The following is an 11,503-nucleotide window of genomic DNA, read 5'->3' as shown; positions in this document are numbered from 1 at the left end:
CCACAATATAAAAATATGAACAATAGAAATATAAAGTTCATTACAGAAAATAAGAAATTGAAATTCACACAAATCAATTGAGATCCATGTCTAACATCCACTAAACAAAGAAAAAAGGCGAATAATCCTTTTAATATACTGTTGTATCCTACTGGCTAATATTTTGGTGAGAATTTTTGCATCCATGTTCATCAAGGATATTGGTCTGTAATTCTCCTTTTTGATGGGGTCCTTGTTTGGTTTGGGTATCAAGGTAATGGTAGCCTCATAAAACGAGCTTGGAAGTTTTCCTTCCATTTCTATTTTTTGGAACAGTTTCAGAAGAATAGGTATTAATTCTTTAAATGTTTGGTAGAATTCCCCTGGGAAGCCATCTGGCCCTGGGCTCTTTCTTGTTTGTTGGGAGATTTTTGATGACTGCTTCAATTTCCTTAGTGGTTATAGGTGTGTTCAGGTTTTCTATTTCTTCCTGGTTCAGTTTTGGTAGTTAATACATCTCTAGGAATGCATCCATTTCTTCCAGATTATCTAATTTGCTGGCACATAGTTGCTCATAATATGTTCTTATAATTGTTTGTATTTCTTTGGTGTTGGTTGTGACCTCTCCTCTTTCATTCATGATTTTATTTATTTGGGTCATTCCTCTTTTTTTTTTTTTTTTGATAAGTCTGGCCAGGGGTTTATCAATCTTGTTAATTCTTTCAAAGAACCAGCTCCTAGTTTCGTTGCTCTGTTCTACTGTTCTTTTGGTTTCTATTTCATTGATTTCTGCTCTGATCTTTATTATTTCTCTTCTCCTTCTGGGTTTAGGCTTTATTTGCTGTTCTTTCTCCAGTTCCTTTAGGTGTAGGGTTAGGTGGTGTATTTGAGACCTTTCTTGTGTCTTGAGAAAGGCTTGTATTGCTATATACTTGCCTCTTAGGACTGCCATTGCTACATCCCAAAGATTTTGAACAGTTGTGTTTTCATTTTCATTGGTTTCCATGAATTTTTTAAATTCTTTTTTTTTTAAAGAGTTTATTTATTTGAGAGAGAGAGAGAGAGAGCACATGAGGGGGGGGAGGGTCAGAGGGAGAAGCAGACTCCCTGCTAAGCAGGGAGTCCAATGCGGGACTCGATCCCAGGACTCCAGGATCATGACCTGAGCCGAAGGCAGCCACCCAACCAACTGAGCCACCTAGGTGCCCTCCATGAATTTTTTAAATTCTTCTTTAATTTCCTGATTGACCCATTCATTCTTTAGTAGGATGCTCTTTAGCCTCCACGTATTTGAGTTCTTTCCACTTTCCTCTTGTGATTGAGTTCTAGTTTCAAAGCAGTGTGGTCTGAAAATATGCAGGGAATGATCCCAAACTTTTGGTACTGGTTGAGACCTGATTTGAGACCTAGGATGATATCTATTCTGGAGATTGCTCCATGGGCACTAGAGAAGAATGTGTATTCTGTTGCTTTGGGATGGAATGTTCTGAATATAACTGTGAAGTCCATTTGGTCCAGTGTGTCATTTAAAGTCTTTATTTCCTTGTTGATCTTTTGCTTAGATGATCTGTCCATTTCAGTGAGGGGGGTGTTAGAGTACCCACTATTATTGTACTGTTGTCGATGTGGGATTTATCCCTGGGATGCAAGGTTGGTTCAACATCCACAAATCAATCAATGTGATACAATACATTAACAAAAGAAAGAATAAGAATCATATGATCCTCTCAATAGATGTAGAAAAAGCATTTGACAAAGTACAGCATCCTTTCTTGATCAAAACTCTTCAGAGTACAGAAATAGAGGGTACATACCTCAATATCATAAAAGCCATCTATGAAAAACCTACAGCAAATATCATTCTTCATGGGGAAAACCTGAGAGCTTTCCCCCTAGGGTCAGGAACACGGCAGGGATGTCTCTATCACCACTGCTATTCAACATAGTACTAGAAGTCCTAGCCACAGCAATCAGACAACAAAGAGAAATAAAAGGCATCTGAATAGAAAAGAAGAAGTCAAACTCTCACTCTTTGCAGATGATATGATACTTTATGTGGAAAACCCAAAAGACTCCACCCCAAAACTGCTAGAACTCATATAGGAATTCAGTAAAGTGGCAGGATATAAAATCAATGCACAAAAATCAGTGGTATTCCTATACAACAAGACAGAAGAAAGAGAAATTAAGGAGTCAATCCCATTTACATTGCACCCAAAACCATAAGATACCTAAGAATAAATCTAATGAAAGAGGCAAAGTATCTGTACTCAGAAAACTATAAAATACTCATGAAAGAAATTGAGGAAGACACAAAGAAATGGAATAATGTTCCATGCTCATGGATTGGAAGAACAAATATTGTGAAGATGTCAATGCTACCTAGAGCAATCTACACATTTGATGCAATCCCTATCAAAATACCATCCACTTTTTTCAAAGAAATGGAACAAATAATCCTAAAATTTGTATGGAACCAGAACAGATGCTGAATAGCCAGAGGCATGTTGAAAAAGAAAAGCAAAGCTGGCGGCATCACAATTCCGGACTTCAAGCTCTATTACAAAGCTGTCATCATCAAGACAGCATGGTACTGGCACAAAAACAGACACATAGATCAGTGGAACAGAATAGAGAGCCCAGAAATGGACCCTCAACTCTATGGTCAACTAATCTTCGACAAAGCAGGAATGAATGTCCAATGGAAAAAAGACAATCTCTTCAACAAATAGTGTTGGGAAAATTGGACAGCCACATGCAGAAGAATGAAACTGGACCATTTCCTTACACCACACACAAAAATAGACTCAAAATGGATGAAAGACCTAAATGTGAGACAGGAGTCCATCAAAATCCTAAAGGGGAACACAGGCCTCAACCTCTTTGACCTCAGCTGCAGCAACTTGTTCCTAGAAACATCGCCAAAGGCAAGGGAAGCAAGGGCAAAAATGAACTATTGGGAATTCATCAAGATAAAAAGCTTTTGCACAGCAAAGGAAACAGTCAACAAAACCAAAAGACAACCGACAGAATGGGAGAAGATATTTGCAAATGACATATCAGATAAAGGGCTAGTATCCAAAATCTATAAAGAACTCATCAAACCTAACACCCAAAGAACAAGTAATCCAATCAAGAAATGGGCAGAAGATATGAACAGACATTTTTCCAAAGAACACATCCAATGACCAACAGACACATGAAAAAGTGCTCAATGTCACTCAGCATCAGGGAAATCCAAATCAAAACCTCAATGAGATACCACCTCACACCAGTCAGAATGGCTAAAATTAACAAGTGAGGAAAGGACAGATGTTGGCAGGGATGCGGAGAAAGGGGAAACAGTATGGAGGTTCCTCAAAAAGTTGAAAATAGAGCTACCATATGATCCAGCAATTGCACTACTGGGTATTTACCCCAAAGATACAAATGTAGGGATCCGAAGGGGTACATGCACCCCGATGTTTATAGCAGCAATGTCCACAATAGCCAAACTGTGGAAAGAGCCAAGGTGTCCACTGACAGATGAATGGATAAAGAAGATGTGGTATATATACACAATGGAATATTATGCAGCCATCAAAAGGAATGAGATCTTGCCATTTGCAATGACATGGATGGAACTGGAGGGGAGTATGCTGAGCGAAATAAGTCAATCAGAGAAAGACATGTATCATATGACCTCACTGATATGAGGAATTCTTTTTTTTTTTAAGATTTTATTTATTTATTTGAGAGAGAGAATGAGATAGAGAGAGAGAGCATGAGAGGGGGGAGGGTCAGAGAGAGAAGCAGACTCCCTGCTGAGCAGGGAGCCCGATGTGGGACTCGATCCTGGGACTCCAGGATCATGACCTGAGCCGAAGGCAGTCGCTTAACCAACTGAGCCACCCAGGCGCCCTGATATGAGGAATTCTTAATCTCAGGAAACAAACTGAGGTTTGCTGGAGTGGAGGGGTGGTGGGAGGGATGGGGTGGCTGGGTGATAGACACTGGGGAGGGTATGTGCTATGGTGAGCGCTGTGAATTGTGCAAGAGTGTTGAATCACAGATCTGTACCTCTGAAACAAATAATGCAATATATGTTAAGAAAAAAAAAAAAGAAGATAGCAGGAGGGGAAGAATGAAGGGGGGAAATTGGAGGGGGAGACAAACTATGAGAGTCTATGGACTCTGAGAAACAAACTGAGGGTTCTAGAGGGGAGGGGGTGGAGGGATGGGTTAGCCTGGTGGTGGGTATTAAAGAGGGCATGTTCTGCATGGAGCACTGGGTTTTATATGCAAACAATGAATCATGGAACTCTACATCACAAACTAATGTTGTAATGTATGGTGATTAACGTAACAGAATAATAATAATAAAAAAAGGCTGATACTAAAAAAAGAAAGGCATAAAATAGGAGAAAATTCTAAGTCTACACTTCAAACAAAATTAAGTACAATTGGCCCTTATAACCCAATGTGGGTTTGAACTGTGTGGGTCCATTTACATGCAGATTTTTAAAAATAAGTATATTGCAAATTTTTTGGAAATTTGCAACAATTTGAAAAAATTAGTAGGTGAGCTAAATAGCCTAGAAATACCAAAAAAAAAAAAAAAGAGAGAGAGAGAGGAAAGAAAGAAAGAAAGAAAGAAAGAAAGAAAGAAAGAAAGAAAGAAAGAAAGAAAGAAAGAAAGAAAGAAAGAAAGAAAGAAAGGAAAGAAAGAAAGAAAGAAAGAAAGAAAGAAAGAAAGAAAGAAAGAAAGAAAGAAAGAAAGGAAGAAAGAAAGAAAGAAAGAAAGAAAGAAAAGAAAAAGCTAGGTCTTATTGTTAAGAATACAGTATGTAATACATATACAAAGTTTGTGATATTCTATTGTTTATGATATTGGTAAGGCTTCTGGTCAACAGTAATCTATTAGTAGTTAAGTTTGGGGGGAGTTAGAAGTTATATGTGGATTTTTAACTCCTTGTGAGGGGGGGCAATGGCATCCCTAACCACTACGTTGTTCAAGGGTCAACTGTATACTAACAAACATGAAAACTACCTTGAATCAGACTCAAAATCTAAGATGAAATATACATAAATAGGAACAAATGAAAAAAGAACTGAATGAATTTAGGAGATGGAAGAAGTCATATTTAACTCAGAAAAAAAAAAGTAAATTACATTGTGTCTAAGGGAGAAAAGATTCAAGTCAAAATATAATTAGAGACATTGAAGAAAGGTAGGAAAACAATCTAGATAACAAAGTTAATGAAAGTTATATAAAAGCATAAAAAAGAAAGAATTGGAAATGCAAGACTAGCATAGGAAGAATAATATTCATATTACCTCAGAATCCTTGATAAAAAACTAAAAACAATAAAACAATGGAATAGAATTAATATTTAAATCTATAATGCAAAACAACTCTCTGGAAATAGAGAAGTATAGATACATATACCCATTAAAAATTAACCCAGAACAATCAATGCTGAGGCCCTTCACAATAAAACTATTAGATTCCAAAGGTCAACTAATATCTCAAAGCTTTCAGGACAAATGATCAAATAACTTGTAAAAATCTGATTAGCAACTTTAAGACCAACATAAAAAGCCAGCCAACAATGGAGCAATAGATAACTTTTTTTTTTTAACTCAAATTGTGAACCAAATATTTTATATCTAGCTAAGCTCTCCTTCAAATACTGTCTTTATTGAAAAAAACTTTCAGTAAAACTACCCAAATTACAGGGTATTTGTGACAATCTCATGACCTAATGTACATAAAGAATTCTGAGCATTTTATTACATATAGTAAGAACTATATAAAATATAGGTAATTAATATACTAACTGATGTGAAATCACTTTTGTAAATATGTGTTATTTTTTTAGCTTTGCGCAGTAGCAGTATCGTAGCCAATGAGGTTTATCCGAGGCACGATTATTGCTAATTGTAAATATGTGTTATTTTTTTAACCAATTACATGTAGATTTCTATACATATCTAGTACATCTAGCTTGATAATTGTAGTTTTCAATTAATCTTTGCCATCACTCCTTGTTTTTTCTGTCTGACATTTCCAGGTTTGAGAGATGTGACTTTCCAGGCCAGCTCACCCATTCCCATGACAGGATTTATATAATTCACCAAGAAACAGATACATTTTACTTTAAATAAACTGGGGATTAGAAAAGGTACCAAAATCATTTTGTAAGGCTGATATAACATTATCTAATTACTTGATAAACACACTACAGGGGATAAAATATGTGGCCCAGTGTCACATAAAACCATAAATGTTAATAAGTATTAGAATACATGAGGATCTGTGGATATTAGTCCAAATGATATTTGTCTCCTAGGATTCATGCCTTTGTTTAGTTCTCTCACTCATTCAGTTGGAGCTGGGCTATTTGACCTATAGAACAGAACATAAATGACAGTGTGTGACTACCAAGACTCTGTCATAAAAGTTATTGTAGTTGCCACTGTAGTCTTGGATTGCTCATTCTGAGGGAAGCCATCTTCCATATGGTGCAGAGACTCAAGAAGTCCTATTAAAAGTTCTACATAGAGAGGAAACAATTTCCTGACACCAACTGCCATATATGTGCAAAAGCCTCCTTGAAAATGGATCCTCTGGTCCCAGTCAAGACTTTGGATAATTCCATCTTTAACCATCTTGTGAGAAATTCAGAACACCCAGCTGAGATGCTGCCAATTTGTGTACTCAAAAATAACATGGGAAATAATAAATTATTATTGTTTGTGTAAGCTACTTGTTATACAGGAACAGATAAGTAATACAGATTTTTAAAAATGTTAATTACTTCATGTGCAAGGTAAGTCAAAGAATAAAAGACAAATCAGCTCAATCTAGGAAGGTTTATCTGCAAAATGATCTACAGTAAATGAGAAAAACAATGTCAAATTCAGATGATGAATAGATTCAGGAAAAGTACTTGGCAAATTAAAGTTAATTCCTAAAAAAATATTTTAGCAAATTCAAAATAAAGGGAAACTTCTTTAACTCAGTTGACAAGAAACTGTTCATATCACATTTAAAAGTGAAACACTTGTGACATTCTCATTAAAGACAAGAACAAGCAAGTTTGGCTGATAGACTATTTAGTACTATGTAATGTTGTACTAGGACATTAGTGGTTGCCTAGGGGGGGAATGGAATGGGTAATGGTTGCAAATGGGTACCAGGGATCTTTTTGGGTGAAAAGAAAGAAATCTTTAAAACTCAATTACGGAGATGGTGTCATAATTCTCTAAATATACTACAAAATATTGAATTGCACACTTAAAACAGATAAACTACATGTTGTATAAACCAAACTTCAATAAATTTCAAAAAAAGGGCAAAAAATTAAAATGTACTGGGGTCCTAGGCAATGTTTAAAGCCAACAACAAAATAATTGGGAATGTATAAACATCATAAAAAGATAAAAGATAAAACTGTCATTTTTTGCAGGAGATATTATCATCTAAATGGGTTATCCAAGACAACAATAAGATATAAGCAAGGTCTTTGGCTGTGAGATCATCATATCAAGCATTGTCTTTCCTATATACCACCAGTAACCAGAAAAAAAATAATGTAAAAGGTTTTCAAACATAATGACTCCAAAATAAATGTTAACATCTGAAATGAAATGAGGAAGACCAATAAAAATAAAAGTATAAAACTTCACTTAGAACATAAGAAAAAATGATTTAGTAAATGGAGGGCCCTTACCAATGCAATGGATGGAAAATTCACCATAGAAAGTAAGACACTTCTTTAGAAATTATTATATTACTACAAAGGAATCTGAATAAAATTAAACAAAAATAAATTTCATAAGCCACTTCAAAAAGACATATGGAAGAAGAAATACACAGGGATTACCAAGATGGTAAATAAAAATAACACTGAGAAAGGATTTCCCATATAAAAAATCAACCATAATAAGAAGCTATAGAAATTAAAACAAGCTGCTACAATTTTTAAATGTCATATCTCCATTGATTCAGGCTCAATTCTGAAAATTTAACTTTCAAAAATACATACTGGCCAACACACATAGGCAATGATGTATGTATTAGAGATATCGTTTATAATAGAAAATAGTAAAAATATGACATAGTCTAAAGTAACATTAATAGAGTCTGAATAGACTACTATGCAGCAATTAAAATACCAGTATTCTATAAGTATTTAACTGGAGCAATCTTCAAGATTATATGTTTGTAGTTAAGAGCACAGACACAAGAACTAAATTATATAGATTTAAATTCTGGCTTTACCACTTACTAAACCATATTATCTTTTGCTGGATAACTCATCACTCTATGCCTCAGTTTCCTCATTTTTTAACATGGATAAAAGTATATGAATATCTCAGAGGGTTCTGTAATGTAAAAGAATTAATACACTCTATCATATGTCATATGTGAAATGCAAATTAAAACAAGGTACCACTATACACTTACTAGAATTGCCAAAAGCTGGGTCACTGACAATACCAAATATTGGTGAGTATATGGAAAAAGAGGAACTTTCATTTATTGTTGATGGGAATTCAAAATGGTACAGCTACTTTGGAAGACAGTTTAACAATTTCTTATGAAACTAAATGTAATTTAACCATATGATGCAGCAATTACACTACTTAGTATTCACCCAAAGGATTTGAAAATTTATGTCCATGCAAAAACCTGCACACAGGTATATTCATAATTGCTAAAACTTGGAAGTGATCAAGATGCCCTTCATTAGGTGAATGGACAAATAATATGGTATATCCAAACAATGGAATTCAGTGCTAAAAAGAAATGAACTTTTAAAAGACATAGAGAAAACTTCAATGCATATTACTAAGTGAAAGAATCCTATCAAAAAAACTACATACTCTATGATTCCAACTATATGACATTCTATAAATGGTCAAACTATAGACACACAGGTATGAGTAGGTGGAGTACAGAAGATTCTTAGGGTGGTGAAATATTTTGTATGACATTTTAATGATGAATATATGTCATCATATTTTTATCCAAACCCATGGAATGCATACCACTAAGAGTGACTACTAAAGTTAACTGTGGATTTGGGTGATTATATGTCCATGTTAGTTCATCATAGGTCAAAAAAAAGTGTCATTCTGGTGAGCTATATTGATGATGGGAGAGGATATGCATGTGTACGGGCAGTGGCTATACGGGGAATCTCTGTATCTCTCTCTCAATTTTGTTGTAAACCTAAAACTGCTTTAAAAAATAAATTCTTAAACACGTAACAAAGAGAATACATGTATGTTCTTTGAACAATGACTATGACATGGGTTTTTCTGTCTCCTAAAATAACTATTGCTCATTCTTACAGAAAAAAAAAAAGCAAGTAACAGTTAAATATAGTACACTATCAATTAGAAAAAAAAAGTATTTTTATATTTCTATGTACATAAACACTTATATCAATTATATGTATATGTATATAATATCCCCAGGGGGTATAAAATAAAAAAATTGGTAAATATAATAACACTACATGCAAAAAATTATATATATCTATATGACTATACAATGTGGAGAGAAGGCAATAGTAGGAAACTTAAATTCTACTGAATACAATTTGCAGGTATGTATGCTATCTTTGTATTAATTTCTAAAAATCAAATTAAGAGCTTATTTCAAAATAGCATGGTAACATGGTATTTGTGTTGAAATAAACAATTTAGGTCATTGGACAATCAAGATAGAGCTAGTATAAAAAAATCCATGTGTGTGTGAAAATTTAGTATACAATAATGATCGCTCTTCAAGTTAGTGACCATTTTTTCCATTCAAAAGCAGTGAACTTCATGATGAGTATGAATGGTCCTTTTCATCATAGGACCATAAACAAAAGCCAAGAGAACTTATTCTTGCAAAATTTTTTCTATCAATTTAGCAGAAAGATAGACACTTCTATTACTTAATAAGAGATCTAGTTTCTGATAAGTACATTTGTGTCACAGCTTAATTGTAGTTTTCCTTAAAACTTTTTTTTTCCTCAAAAAAGTTCAGAATATCTTTATGCTTAGGCTGGATATTTGTTTTCTTAATGTGACTTCTGCTTCCGGATATGAAGTAGCTTGTATCAGATAATGCTCCCTAAAGGAAAATAATTAAAGGCTATATAAAAGTACAAAAGAACATCTTTTGGGATTCATTTGACCAATTAAGGTAGCCAAAACTTGAGGGATGTTGATATCATGGAAAAGGGAAAACAAAACAAAACAAAACAAAACGCATCCAAAAATCTAGCTATATAGGGCAAAGGGCAAAGTATCCATGCAAAAAGTGACAGCCAAGAGGCTAAATCACCAACTAGAGCATTTGGCAGCTTTGTGATATTAAGGAAACAAACATTGAACCTCAGAGATTACCAAGAAACCAAGTAAATAGCTCAGGCTTTTATTTAAGATTCTTAAAGCATAACAGTCTGAGAAGCAGAGCAAATCAGAAATAGGCCAGCCCCACAAACGCTAAAATCCAGCCTCAATTCACCTTAATCTCTAGTAGATCACAATAACTGCCTGACAGAAGTAGATCATTTATGCAAAAAAAATATGTTTCTCAGCCTCCACACAATTTTTATATATAATGGTCAGCAGCAAACAAACAAACAAACAAAAAAACAATTGCCAGGTCTGACAAGAGACAGTATCAAATGGTTAAAAATTAAGGTATTAAAAACAGGAAATAGAAATGGACTCAAAAGTAATCAAGAAAACGGAGTTCAGTGTCAGTCTTAAAATAACTCATTAATACTAAAGAAAATACTTGATTAGATAGAGAATTATATTAGAAAATCTATAAACTTATAAAACAATCTACGTCTGAAATACATTAATGGAAATTAAGAATATAATATATTTAACACAAATGAGAAACAGCATGAGAAAGACTTAGTGAATTGCAAAGAGGTCAAAGAAAATACTTGAGCCGAAGAATAAAGAAATGAGAAGAATGAAAAATACAGAAAAGAATGTGGGGAAGTTATGTGAAAGATGATAAAATCATATACTTTGTATTTAAATGAGGTGTCAGAAGAGAGATGGGAAAAAAGGAAAACAACAATGTTTAAATAAATACCATCAAGAATTTGCAACAGTAATAATGTCAAAAAATAGATTCAAGTATTTCTAGGAACACCCAAATAGATGAAAGCAAACTACACCTTGGAATATCATAGCAAAACTGCCCAAACTTAAGATAATAATAACAATGAATAATAATAATAAATCTTAAAATCATCTCCCAAAAACCACTATGTTTTCTGAAAGACTTTCCATATATGAAATATATTGAAATATTTAACTGGAATACTATTGTGTATTTAATCCATATCAAACTCGTCTTATATTTTTTTTCCAGACTATATTCATGTTTTTTTTTTTTCTTTCAAAGTATTATCCCTATCAAAAACTGTCACAAATTTTCTGGTTTAATATGAATTTACTCCCCAAATGTATCATCCAGGTTACTGATAAATAACTTCAATACATTTTTTTTTTCATT

The 11,503-nt window shown here is 33.8% G+C and overlaps 1 non-coding gene across 1 annotated transcript; it reads left to right on the top strand.

The window, feature by feature from the left end:
• The first annotated feature begins 5,838 nt into the window (after positions 1-5,838).
• On the top strand, positions 5,839-5,972 carry LOC123838126 (U4 spliceosomal RNA). Its single transcript, XR_008505535.1, has one exon. It is a non-coding gene; the product is annotated as a U4 spliceosomal RNA (small nuclear RNA).
• The last annotated feature ends 5,531 nt before the right edge of the window (positions 5,973-11,503 follow it).

Source organism: Mirounga angustirostris, unplaced genomic scaffold (genome assembly GCF_029215605.1).
Source record: "Mirounga angustirostris isolate CCGP_5_RB_7025 unplaced genomic scaffold, mMirAng1.0.hap1 SCAF_8, whole genome shotgun sequence".
Classification (NCBI taxonomy): Eukaryota; Metazoa; Chordata; class Mammalia; order Carnivora; family Phocidae; genus Mirounga; species Mirounga angustirostris.
The sequence above is the reverse complement of the archived record's forward strand: the minus strand, read 5'-3'. Positions and strand labels throughout refer to the sequence as shown.